Genomic DNA, 11,416 nt, shown 5'->3' with positions numbered 1-11,416 from the left:
AAAGAGCCAAATGTCAGCTGTATTGTTTGCGTACACACGAAAAGGGAGGGTATACAAATGTCAGCAGCTTGTTTTTGTGTGCCACTCCCTCAGAACATCCTGCCACTAAAATTAGATGTGACAAGAAATTAATCCATATTGTGATCTAATTATTGTTGGAATTATGGGAAAAATGTAAGGTGTCTAAAATATTTAATTGTGATAAGCGTCTAGTAAGCTAACTTTGCAGTAAACTTCTTCTTGTAAGACTTTTAAATACTTGTGCCAGGTTTGAAATGTCTGAAGTATCAGATGATTGTGCTTTTCTCTTTCTGGAATACAAGAGTCCCCCCAAAAAAGCAAAACAAATAAACAAAACAAAACAAGCAAACAAAAAAAACAAAACCAAACCACAGATTTTCTCCAGGTCTCACAATCCATCCCAGGCCCTGGGTGTGGCGTTGGTTTCTCCTTGCCATTGCCAGCAGGAAGGCAAGAAGGTCTTCTTTCACTAAAAGGTGGCTACATGGGCACCTTGACAAGCCCCAGCCTCCTGCTGGCCCACCTGTGGTGAAAGCAGCTCTTCACAAATGAGGTGAATGCTCAGCACTGGAGATTGTTCATACAGTCTGACAATGTCTGAAAAAAATATTTTTCTATATTAAGGCTCATAAACCCTCACAATTTATCTCACTGAATTGTCTGTGGCAACAGTTCACCATTTCAGGCAGTGTCATTAGGAGCATCTATACCATGATAAGGAACTTGGAAATGCTTTTACTCCTTTCTGCTAATGTAGTCTGCGGCTGCATGCTTTCATATTATGCTGTAAGTAGACAAGAACAGAGGTTAGCCTGTACCTTTCAATGGGCCAAACAAAAAGGAAATGCTCAACCTGAAGACTCTCCAGAGACTTTGCCAAAAGATGCTGTGTGCTGAGCTGATCCTTGCAAATCAAAGTGACCCTACACAGACACAACCATTGGCACAACAGTCACACATCACTGTGGCTGAGTAACTCAAATGCAGTGTGGGAATGAAGGAGTTTTTCTTTTTTTTTTTTTTTTTTTTTTTTTTGAGTAATCATGAACCCAGTGAAGAATATAAAATAGAAATTCAGAGAGATTTATTTCAGTAAAAAAATAAATAAATTAGATATTCCCTTCTTGCTGGTTTTTGCAGTACTGAATACAGGTTTCTAAGGTTAGCTCATTTCTGTGTTTCTGGCAAGTAATTCCATAAGAGTATATGAGACAGCATACGTTCTGGGGAGGGTGACAACCCCCTTTGAAAAGCACCACTGAGTCATTAACATGCATTAAATTGGAACAGTAAAGAAAGGAGGAAGGGAGACAGAAAGTACAGAACCACTTGTCCTCAGCCCATCCGCAGTACTGCATGACCCTGCCTCCCAACCTTGTGCCCAAGTTTCCCCATCACTGTGACCCATAGACTGACTCCCCAGGGCATCTTCCCATCCTACCCTAATCTTCCTCCATGCAGCACTTCTTCCACCAGCCAGTGCCCATGTCTGGCACCAGCAGAAGCAGAGGAGGCTCTAAAGTACAGGACAAGACAGTCTATGGCTTTAAGGATGGATCATGGACAGTTTTTAACGTGAAAATGACTGTCAGATCTGCAGGCAACATAAAATGTGGTCTTTATCTTATGATTTTCCTCTGCTACCACACCTTCCAACAAGACAACAGTAGGTCAGCCAAGAGATAAGTTCATGGGGCTACACGTCTGTACATCTGTATGAGAATATCATCAGACATAGTGACAAATTTTACTCCTGTTTAACTTACTGTTGATTAAGAGTAGATTCGTGTCATTATTGTAACTAATATGCTGTTAAATCTTCAGCAGCTTGCACCTGTTCAGAAGCACGCTCTATGTTCTGTTCACATAACTTCCCTTGGCATTAACAGGAGCGGATAATAGACATGGAAATGTAAAGAGAAGTTAATACTCTTTCCTGTGACCTTCCCAGGGCCGTCATATTTTCTCAAGCTGACCCCTCATTATGCTGAAAACTGCAAAGAAAAAGAAATGAGGTTTCTGTTGCTATTTTTTTTTTTTTTTCACTTCAGAGGCTACAGACATTTGCCCTAAGTGCATTCTGTTAATAATTATTAGGAATGTATTTTAAAATCCACATCATTCCTGAAGAGGGGAAAAACACAAAGAAAACCCCAGTTGGTGAGGGAGGACAATGTGTGACATTATAAGCAGAGCTGGAGCTGCCTGCCGTGATTGCCACTTGGAGATAAAAATCATTCTTCACACTTTGAGACAAAAGTAAATGGCAGTTTGCAATGTTAAGAACCCCTGTGGAAATAAGATGAAATGAGACGAGGCTTCCAGACCTGTGAGAAAAATCAATCTGATGGAAAATTGACAAACTTGTTTAATGTGTCGGCACAAGATCCGAGAGTTGACCCGTAGAGACCTCCACTTAGGCATACCGTGAAGTTACTGTCAGTTCTCTTAATCTGTTCAATTACACAACAGGATCTCAAAGGGGACTTTTTACCAAACATCACTTTAAATTAACTTTTCTCCTTCGTGTTTTAAGCTTCCAGCCCTTCTTCCTACCCTCAACTTCCCATCCCCCTCCCCACTTGCTTGCAGCAACATGGGTAAATTATTAAAAATCTCAATATGAAAGATCAGTTTAAAATTTTGATTGGAAAGAGAGAAGGTTTGTGCAGTCAAGAAGAGGAAAATGTTCATCTCATTACGTGAGGCCAAATTCATCTCCTCTGTAATTTCTCTGAGGTTAAAGGTCTATGGTTTTTTGTTTTGTTTTCAGGAATGAAGAAACGCTAGTAAAAAGCAGCACACAATCGTTTTTATTTCATTAGGAACACAAAAATATTCTTCTTTCCTCGGCCATGGGCCAAAGAACAAAATAGAGAAAGGTTTGAAATGGAAGAAACACTATACTGTACTGAACTGACCCTAAGCATTGCATTCTACTGCTTTTTTATTCTTGGATGGGGTGGTGCAGTTTTTTTGCTTTAGTTTTGTTTTGTTTTGTTTTGTTTTTGGAATGGGGGGAAGTGGAGTCGGAATGAGGAAAGGAAAATATTGAAGAATCAAAGGGACAAAACAAATTTAACTTTGAAGATAGGCAAGGCAGGGCTTGAGAAAAGCTGGACTGAAGATGGCAGCGATGGAGAACATGAGATCTTCCTTTTTCTTCTTCATAAAGGCAACTTGGAAAGAAAACAAATATTTTTCCAAAAATCTACTATGTTTGAATTCTGAAGTGCAAGACTCTGAAACAGCAGAAAGACAGAGAATCAGGAAAATAGTTATAAATTAAACTGGAATGCCAAGACTCATTTAGATTAATAGATGTTACAGTGAAAATACTCAGCAAGCTAATTTAGCAGATTCTTTCACAGTAAATGCATGAATACTGGGAGTAACATAGCCTTCTGCTAACCAACAGACTTGGAGGAAGTATCACAGTAGCCATAGTAGTCCGCTTCTGATTTGGAGCTGCTGTGATCTCAAGATAGATCTTGCTGGTGAAATCATGGCCTCATTGTTTTGGGTGGGAATAGTCTATATGCCAGATTCTTTTCTGTTTGCTTGTGTTTGTTTAATAGGTGTTATTGTTTGTTTGTTTTTTCCTCTTGAGCAGATCAAAGCTGACACAAAAAGCTTGATAAAATAGTGAGGAATGAAGAATGAAATGCTAAGATGACTGATAGCGAATTTTCGGAAAAAAATTGCACATGGACATGAGCATTGTTCAAGAGATTACCTCTTACAAAAAGGCAGAAGCGAGCAGCTATTCATTTTTCACTCAGAAGGGATTAAGTGATTTTATACTGTGCTTGTTAGAGCAACAACTTGAAGTAAGAACTTATTTCTTTAGCCACTTAAAATATAAAAAAAGAGTCAAATTAGAAGAACTCTTGTTAGAATTGCTAGGGGTAAAAGTATTGATATTGTTATAGTGTCAAAAACACTTGATAGAGCAAAATATAATGAATTAATTGCTTAAATAGATAGGGCTTTAAATAGCTTTCTGGTTAATTGTGTACATCCTATGTCTGAAGATTTAAGGTAAAGCTTAAATATAATTTATATTTCATACATTCTCTATTACTGTGTCTTGCAATGTTACCAGATATATCTTTATTTTAGGAGTGCAAATAGTTTCTAAATGTTTTCTCTTGTATAAGCCACTGTTATGCCTCATTGGAAACTTGTTAATAAGTACTACTGGCTCTCTTCTCAACTGTTGTGTGATCCTAAGTAGGCCTTATTGTCTTTTTCAGCACCAAGCATTTTACAAAAACTTTGTTTCTCGGTGGGAAAGTATCATTTATTCTCTGTACTTCTTTCCCTTGTCATTTTTATATTCTTTCTTCCAGCCTCCTCAGGGTATGAGGAGACTGATATAAGTAAAGTTAGACTGAATAGTAGATCCTTTATGTTTGTGAATTTCTAACAGTCTTTGTCATCTTCTAGATCCTCAGCTCGGAGTGCATTCTTAGAGGAACAGAGAGTATGAAAATAAGTTCCAAGGTGATGTGGGTATTAGAACTGCAAATGTGACTAAACAGGCACAAATTTGAGATATCTCTAGTTTGAAGGATGGCAAGATGTTAGCATTCAACCATTCCTTAAAGTCCTATTGATTGACCCAAACACAAAGATGGCTAGAGATCCCAACTGTTATCTTCTGCATATCACTTACTTGAAAATTATAGGCAATACCTAATAAATGTCTAATGACATTTTTATTTAAAAGACAGAGGTCAAATTCAGCAGCTTTAATCTTTTGTGGAAATTTTGGAGGCTCTCAATAGCTTTTGATTTCATGCACGAAGATTAAACATTTCTGAGTATCAGCATTAAAACTAAAGTAATTACAAATGCTAATGCTGCAACTTAGTACTTAACACTAAGTATTTTCCGGGCAAAGGGTAAGGTTCAACAAGAAAACACCTGCAAATGGAACAAAGATTACAAGCCTCACTGTAATAGTATGTTTTATAACGTATGCAACACTTACATAGATTAATGTAATAACAATGACATGTTCCTTGTATGAGGTAATGGGTAACTGATAAGAAAATGTTAACTGAGTAGCAATGGCTTTTCCAGGAAGTGGGTTAACTCAGACTTAAACAATAAAGGCTGTGGTTAAAATAATACTTCATGGGTGATTGTAGGCAAATGAAGTAATTGAAAAACTGTCTTGCCAATGTAGCTGCCAGCGAGTTAGAACTACCGTTTTGCAGACATCCTAAAAAGAAGCAAGAATTATATATGACTTGTTTTATACTTGTTTTGGTAAAATTCATTCTGCTTTTGGCAAGGAAAGGGAACTATTCCTGTATTAAGCATCATCAGACAGTTCATGCAGTAAGAAAGTTTTAATTCTGTTTTTATTCATTCGGACTTCTATTATGTAGAGAAAAAGCAAGAGATAAACTCCTATGGTTCTTATTGTAACAGTATGTGGACTTCTTACATTAACTTTCCAAAATGCCAAGGGGAATTCATTTGCAGAATTCTTATTAAGGCTTTTAAATTCCTTAACACTGGCAGTAATATGTGATTCATGCCTGTTACACTCCCACCACGCTTAGTTACCATTAATAGTCATTAACTATCCCAAGGATTTTCTGGTTTTCCAGTTCATGTTAGTCTTACAGAAGTACACCTTTCTTCTCCCCTGAGTACACAGGGCAACTTCCCAGACTGGAGACAAACAAGTAGACCGATTTTCCTTATGGAGATATTCTCTTCCTTTAATTTCATCCTTTCATTTTTTTTGATAGATTCTGTCATCCTAGCAAACAGGACATCTTTGCTTCTGCCAAGAACCAAATATTATCCTTATGTCATGGTATACTGAACTGTAGAATAGTAAAGAACGTTAGATGGCTCTGTTTGTTTTATAATGGATTCAGATATAATACCTCTCCACTTTTCAAAAATATTAACAAATTCATTTAAAAAATTATGTGTGCATTCACTCACAAAAACATGAAGGGCAGAAAAGGAAAAAGAAAAAGTTTCTGAGGGCTGGGAATCACTTCAGTATTTAACAGTTTCCTGTGTATGCCCAGCCCTTCCTCTACTGAAGAGGTTTTCAACCATGGGTGATTTAGAGAACCTCTTTATTTTTCAGAAGCAAACTTTTCACAGGCAAATTTATTGAGCCTAATTTATTATGCACCCAGGAGTTGTTCTCTGGCCTTCATAGAGGTGAAGTCACCAGAATTGCCTGGCTAAATGGGAAGCTGCCTGATCCTGCATGCCCTTGCTGTTAGTCCAGAGGTGCAATTGCAATATTTAGTGCTCAGGGGCATCTGGGAATTTGTGACAGTCCCTGGAGGACTTTGCAACCATGACTGTATTACACTGATCCATAAAAGCATTTTTCTCCTATCTCTGAATAGTGCAAAACAAATATTGTTGCTACTGTTAACTACTTCTGAAACCACAGACAGAAGAATATGGAGGAAATTATTTGTATTCAAACAGAATGGCCATCAGGTCATTTGCTCTTTAGGATAGCAGCTAGCAAAATACTTCAGGTCATTTGTTGCAGGATGTAAGTAAGAGATAAAACTTAATTTCATTTCTGCCAGGAATTTTCGCTAAATAATACTGATTCTGAAATTGTTGAAAACTTCTGCAATAGAGCAGAAAAGCTCTGTTCGAAAGCAAGCTCTCAGGATAAAGTTATAGGCTTCAATTTACCAGTAGTTTTTTCTGTAAGAATCCAGGAACCCTCCTTTTTGATACCACCTCCCCATTGCCATAGTCTTCACCTTTGCTGCCTTCAGCTCACCTTGCAGTTACACATGCATGACTGGAAGCTGGTCTGCATTACCCACGTGTCAAAAGTGCACCAGGACCTGATGCAGCACAGCCCAGCAAGGTGAAGGCTCTACTCTGCTTCTTCTCTGCTGGGTGGCTGGGAAAGGGCTGCTGCACTGTGGTGAGGCACGTGAGATCCAGGCTGATGCTCCTAGGACAATGCTATCCAGACTGAGGTCATGATTCAGGACTTGTGAGCAGCTTCCTAATAGGCAACAGATACACAAATAACAAATGGGCTGCAAAGGCTACACCTATAAGGTAAACAGGATTTTCCCAGGAAAATTCTCTGGTGCTGAGGCTGATAGACAGAATGCACACTTGTGCCATTAAACTCCCTTGCCTACAGAAAGCAGCATCTGCGTTGGGGAGCCTAAGGGGCTGGTCACTGGGCATCTCTAGCACCATGTTAGGTTAGGAGAGAGTTGGTATTGGTATGTCAAAAGCAGCAGGTGCCTGCTGGAGTGCTCCTGCCACTGCTACTGTTACCAGGAGAAGCCTAAAGACACAAACTACATCCTTTGATTTTCACACCTGTTTTACACTCCAGTTCGTCCTCACTACGTTGTTTTAAACTAAACTGGCCTGAATGCCTTACAACTTCTCTAGGCTCTCTCAACCTCTATTTTTACAAGCAGCCTGCATTAATCTTTTTCATTACTGGGTACTGGTCCTTCCCTTCCCTTCCCTTCCCTTCCCTTCCCTTCCCTTCCCTTCCCTTCCCTTCCCTTCCCTTCCCTTCCCTTCCCTTCCCTTCCCTTCCCTTCCCTTCCCTTCCCTTCCCTTCCCTTCCCTTCCCTTCCCTTCCCTTCCCTTCCCTTCCCTTCCCTTCCCTTCCCTTCCCTTCCCTTCCCTTCCCTTCCCTTCCCTTCCCTTCCCTTCCCTTCCCTTCCCTTCCCTTCCCTTCCCTTCCCTTCCCTTCCCTTCCCTTCCCTTCCCTTCCCTTCCCTTCCCTTCCTTCAAAGAAAAAGAAGAGTTAAACTTGAAAGCCTGTAATGAACAAACCCTTCCCTTGTTCTTCTGTCGGGAAGATCATGATGGCATTTGGACTTTGGAATTATTTTCATACTTCTGCAGTCATTAAAAAGTAATTCTTCTTTAGCAGCAACCTCTTCAGTTGCCTCTAAAGATTTCCCTGTGCATTTGCTCCCTACTTTGTAGTTAGTCTCTCAAAGACATATTTCTTTTCTGTTCTTTATCTTATGCATCACCTCAGTATTGGATGCATCTTTTAAAGCATCAAGGAAGGTGATTAACATTCACTACATTTTGTTCTCATCAGTCTTCAGAGAAATAAGGATATGAAGTATTTTGTATGGTATTTAAATATGACTTTGCTGCCTCTGTTAGAGAAAAATACCCCCTCCTGAGATCAGAGAACATTTTAGTTCAAATTGTTTGAAACATCATGTCTTGCTAAATGAGTTTTACTGCTGTAAAGCTCTTGGTGACCGTAGATGATCTTTTAGTTCCTGGGATGTGGACCTTGATTTAATGGGGAGCCAGAATGAAGAACTTAGAAGTTAGGAGTTTTCACTGGAAGGAAGTGTTACTGATTTATTGCAGCTTTCTCTAGTAATTGTTCTTTAAACAAACAGAAAGATAGCAACAGAAAACTTTGCAGAAAGCCCTACCCTGTTGCTGTAGGATACATAGGATTAATGGTGAGAGCATGTGATTATGAAATGTTCCGCCCAGAAACCTTTATATCTTCGTAACAGCAAAAAATGCCCAATAACTTTGGTTGCAACATTTTTCATTCCATACTTCTAAAATTTATTTGCACACAAACTCTTCTCATGAGCTACATATTGAGATATCTGCCTAAATACCGAAGTGGAAGCAGTTCCATTTACTCCTACTGCTGATTTTTTTTTTCCCCAGAAATTAATTTGATATATAATCCCAGTAGGAAAACTTCAAAACAAAACAAAACAAAGCTAGATAAATAAATAAAAAGCTAGAAAAAAATAAATAAAAATCTTGGCCAAAGTTTGTTAACAGCTGTGGAAATGCAACTCTTTCAGAGAGCCTTATTTCAGTGTTGCATTCTTGCAGAAGTGAAAACTTCTCCAGCTAAGCGACCACAGTGGCAGTGGTTGGACTTCGCCTATTTATTTGTGTTAATTTAAACCTAATACAGATAAAGAGCCAGAGGAACAGCTGAGCTTTCAACTATTCTTCACCAACTTTGTTAATCTAAATTATTGCAACTATGGACAATATATGCACAGAACAAAGCATAGGGAGGTGAGGAATCTCAAATCATTTAGTATTCTGAATTAAACAAAAGACTTAAAGGTATACTGAAAGATTAATGAGCAGTCCATACAAAGCAGGACAGGCAAGCTTGATATAAGCATTTCTTAATGAATAATCAGTGAGTTCTTGTACCTAACTTTAATACTGGCCCCATTTCCCATTCTCCTTCCTCTGTCGAAATATAAACCTCCTATTTCACTTGTATGAGAAGTTAGGTTGAGATATTTCACACTGCAATCTGACATGCAGGGTTTTTCCAATTTAGCTGTTTAGTAATATCCACTCCACAGGAATGCTCTGCTTCCTCAGACACCTTGCCTTTTGGTGTCCTTTTCATCCTGCAGCAGCGGGTCAAGGAAAGTAGAAATGCGCAAGGGTAGGATGTTATGTTTAAATTCCTGAACAAGTAGGAAGCAAAGAACAGGACAGGAACAACAATTTTCATGTGAAGCCTTTGAGTGTAGTGTGGCTATCTGTCAAATGTGTAAGTACTCACCTTGAGATAATTGATGCCTTTAGTTTAAGTGAAGATTTTTAGTGGAGGCAGTCAGTTTGACCAAAATTACTTGTCTATAGAGTGGACTATAGAAGTGAAGTGAAATTTCAGACATTTTTCCTCACTATCTAATAATTTTGAACTGTAATTATGAAACAAAACATACAAAACATACATACAATACATACATACTTTTCATTCTTGCTTAATTGAACCCTGGAGGCATTAGATACATGAAATAGAAGGGATGTTCTGGAAGTAATGCCTCCCAATTGATTCTGATGGCCCACAATATCAGAGGTGGATATTACTGGCATGATAGTTGAGGCTGAACCCTTCCACCAATATTCCACTACATTTTGTTGCTTTGTGACAGATAGCAGCAGAGGGGCAGTCTAGGTCTGTCTGCTAAGTCTGATACGGAAGTGCATTTAATACAAAGCTGTGTCACCGAACTCCTCCTTGTGGAAAAAATGGCACCCACTGACATTCAACACTTGCTGAATACTTATGGAGACCAAACAGTAGACACGAGTTCAGTGAGTTAGTGTTTCAGCAGTGGTGACAGCAATGTGAAAGATAAGCCATGTTCTGAATGACCATGCACAGCTCTGACACGACAGCTCATCTGCAAGAATGAGCTAATGGTGGTGATTATGTTGAAAAATAGTGTTTTTAGCTGAGAATTTGCTCAGTTGATTACTGTTACTGTGCTCTTTGTAGTTGTTGTAGTTTCCATGGAAGTAAGTAGCAGAAACTACTTTCAAAGCAACTTACGTACTTCATAGATACAAAATAGGTTTTTTCTTTTCCACTCAATATTCTCATCTTTCTCCTTTTATAACATGAAATTTGAGTATTTTCATTTGGTTTGGAATTGATGTCCAGCAATAAATTATTTCTTCGATTCTGTCTCTGTCTTTATAAATAAATAAATAGATAGATAGATAGATAGATAGACAAAACAACCCATGCAGTTTTCTAATCAATAAGGAGCTGTCTGTAAAGCTCAGTGTTTTGCTTTGCATACACCCACTTGTCAGCTCAATGCTAAGTGCCAGAGTGAGACTGACTGGAAGCAGAGAGAAGTGATGGTACAGTAGCTCAAGAATAGTTGAAGCAGAAGAGATTACAGGGATTTGGGAGCTTAGGCAAATATTTACCAGTAAATCCTTAGCTTAATTTTGATAGACTTCTACATTTAAACACAGTCTTTTCCCCCGCAGAATCACAGATATTTTTTACAAGCTGTCTACAATGTTTCAAGTAAGACTGAGAAAAGACCACAACATTCAGATAACACAGGTTTAATAACCAACCTTATAGGAGAGGCTTGGGATTTTTTTCCCCTATTTTTCTGGCTTGCAAACTTGATCCAAGACTTGGACAAACATGAATTCTTTCCAGTTCCCATCCTCCGATCTGAAAACTAAATTAAACTCAGATTCTTATACTTCTCAATGAAAGATAAAAACATTGTGATCCTGAAAAAAAAGGGGAAAAGGAAAAAAAAAAAAAAAAAAAAAAAAAAAAAGAAAAACCAAAAACAAGAGGAAGGTAATAACTGAAATTTCCAATTCTTATCCAAATTATTTTCAAAAACAGGGAGATCCTACTTGTATCATCTCCTGTAGTTCTGAGATCAAATACAATAGTCATACATCAAAATATTTCAGATGTATTTTTGTGTGTAAAGAAAGCATATGTACAGACAATGCTACTTTTCACCATCAGGATTAATTGTCATTGTAAGGGTCGTCGGACTTCTGTAGCAAATGAAATAAAAAAAAAGAAGCATGTTTGCAAATGTCTACATTTGTT

Source organism: Tetrao urogallus, assembly GCF_951394365.1.
Source record: "Tetrao urogallus genome assembly, chromosome: Z".
Taxonomy (NCBI): domain Eukaryota; kingdom Metazoa; phylum Chordata; class Aves; order Galliformes; family Phasianidae; genus Tetrao; species Tetrao urogallus.
The sequence above is the reverse complement of the archived record's forward strand: the minus strand, read 5'-3'. Positions refer to the sequence as shown.